The following is a 2894-nucleotide window of genomic DNA, read 5'->3' on the forward strand; positions in this document are numbered from 1 at the left end:
TTTCCAGCATGACCCACCTAATATATAAAATGAACATGTGTCAACAGTTCCTTTTGCATTAGTGAAGGAACCAGAGATATTAAAGCTAAGTCAAAGGACAGTTCACTAGGATTTGAAAAAAGAATTCTGGATAAGATCACTGACTCAGATAACAAAACTGGTTATGCCCTACAGCACAAAAACACTGTACCTTTGGGGGTTATATTTTCTACTAAACATAAATGATGTCATTTCACATATAGAAGCAATAAATGACAACATTAAAATTTTTATGTTGGCCAGTCATTTTTTTCAATATAAGGTAAAAGATATGGACAAAAATGTACTTATTATTATTTATTTTGATGTTATGACAATGCAAGGATTAGTTACACTTCACCTGTTTCATCATATTTACCTTGGAATAGGCATTTATCTGATAGTGCCCTTGATGGTCCCAGATATGTCTCTTGCTTCAACAGTGTTGGGATGGAACAGACCCCGGGTCTGGCCACTGTCCAGCATCTTATCCAATCACCACCTTCAGAACCACCTCCAAGACCAGCCAACACACTGTTGTTGTTTTTTCTACCTTAACTCCTTATTGCCAAACAGCCATGAGCTCCTAGATTTGTCAGAATTATTCCACCGAGGTGGAGGCTATGGTCAACTCCCTGGCCAACCTGGACCTGCAGGCCTCCCACACCTACCTCTCTCTCGGCTTCTAGTTCCCCCGAGATGATGTGGCTCTTGAGGTTGTGGGCCCTTCCTTCACAAGTTGGAGGAGAAGATGCTTGTGGGTGCTGAGCATCTCTTGAAGATGCAAAACCAGCGTGGTGGCCGCATTCTCTTCCAGGATGTGCTGAAGCCTCTCCAAGATGAGTGGGCAAAACTCAGGATGCGCTGGAAGCCATCTTGGCCTTGGAGCGGAACCTGACCCAGGCCCCTTTGAAGCTGCATGTCCTGGGTTCTACCCACACAGACCCTAATCTCTGTGACTTCTGGGAGAACCACTTCTTGGGTGAGGAGGTGAAACTCATCAAGAGAGGAGGCACCTAACTCACCTCCACAGGCTGGCCAGCCCTCAGACTGGGCTGGACTAGTGTCTCTTCCAAAGGCTCACCCTTAGACACCACTAGGAGCCTTTGGAGCCCAGAGGCCTTTGAGGTGCTCCTCTGCATTCCCCTGGTGTCTATCTTTTATCTGAGCCTCTCCCGAAATAACTAGCCATTCATTTAACCACCCTGAAGCCCTCTCCCATGCATTGGACCAAATGGAAACCATAAAGCTTTTTGCAGAAAAAAAGAAAGAAGAGAAAGAGGCATTAAGCTGATACCAAAAAATAGCAAAAGAAGAACTAACCAGAAAGTAACTTCTGATATACTAATCTATGCATTAGTTTATTAAAATCTAATGACTTTGCTCTAAAAATATGAACTCTTGGTAAAAGATGAATTTTGTTCAAATATGGATGTGCTTATATAAATTATGGCAGGACAAAAGTAAGTTTTCAGTTGTTCATATGAAAAATAATACAATGATTAATAAATAATAATACAAAAATAACGTTCATATTGTGCATACTCATAACTGTGAACACACTTTTGTTTCACTGTGTATATAACCAGTATTCAGTGTAAAACAGACAGGTTTATAATTAAACCTATAAACCAATAAATAATGAAAACCTTTTAAATTTGTTGTTTAAAATAATCACTGTAAAGTTGCCTTCAGGTTTTTTTTCCTCTCATAAAAATGAAATTAAAAATATGAGTTTCTAATCTACAGTGTGCATTGACCATAATGTTTATTAGTGAGGTTTAAGTTATCTCCAGTTCAGACAAGAAATCAATAATGAAAATTAATTGTGATGATAAGAAGTATTATTTAAATCATTTTTAGACAGGAATGCTTAAGTATTTATACGTCAGTATGAACATGTTTTTGAAAAACAAGCTAACATATATTGGGCATGCCCTATTGATATGCTGTATAATAATGAGTCAAGATTATGAAAGCCAAATTTCTCATATGAATTTAAACACCCTTTTTTCTTGCCCTTTTCATTTTAAAGACAAGGATTTCTGTTTGCAAAGCTTATAAATTGAATACATTTTCTTCTAAAATTAAAGTTTATAATTAATAAACATAAATGGTATATTTACCATATAATAACAATAACTTTCCCTCTAGATTTGGGGAAATACTGAGAACAATCATAACTTAAACAGGCATACATTTTAAATTTGTGAATATAGATTTTTGTGAGCATAGGAACTAGTAAAATAATACAAATGATGGAGATATTAAATAAAAACATTTAAGTTTTGACATTCAATTAGTAAGCTTGAACTAATGGAAACATAGAAAACAATACTCTATAGGAGTACAGACTACACAGAATTTTTTAAGGACTCCTAGATCACTTATGGAAACTAAACACATGATTTATTATAAAGTTATTCCAATTAAATTATAAAAGATTACTATTATATACAACCAATTTTCTGATCACAATGTAATTAAGGTACATATTAAAATTAGAGAAATTATATTTAGTAAACAAGAAACATCTCTAAATAGTTCATAGAAAAGAAAATAATAAACTAGAAATTAGAAAATTTAGAAATAATGTTTACATATAAAATATAAATTTAAAAAAAACAAAAACTCTTTGCCCTAGGTAAGCAAATCTATCACCTCCTCAGTTTTTGCAAATATACATCTTAGGTTATGGATACTTAGTTACCCTGTGACCTCAGTTTACTGCATCCAAGACATTTATTGTAGTTTTTCAGATTTTTTTTTAAAGTGCGAGAATCACTCTTTCTAGCTCTCTATATCTCCAGATTACAGTACACAACGCTTCATATTTTTTATGATAATAAAACTGGCATATAACATTGTGTAAGTTT

The 2894-nt window shown here is 34.7% G+C and overlaps 1 pseudogene; it reads left to right on the plus strand.

Annotated features, from left to right (window-relative positions):
- Positions 1 to 596: 596 nt before the first annotated feature.
- Positions 597 to 1118, plus strand: LOC107183141 (annotated as a pseudogene).
- The last annotated feature ends 1776 nt before the right edge of the window (positions 1119 to 2894 follow it).

The sequence above is a fragment of the Myotis davidii genome, unplaced genomic scaffold (assembly GCF_000327345.1).
Source record: "Myotis davidii unplaced genomic scaffold, ASM32734v1 scaffold99, whole genome shotgun sequence".
Taxonomy (NCBI): domain Eukaryota; kingdom Metazoa; phylum Chordata; class Mammalia; order Chiroptera; family Vespertilionidae; genus Myotis; species Myotis davidii.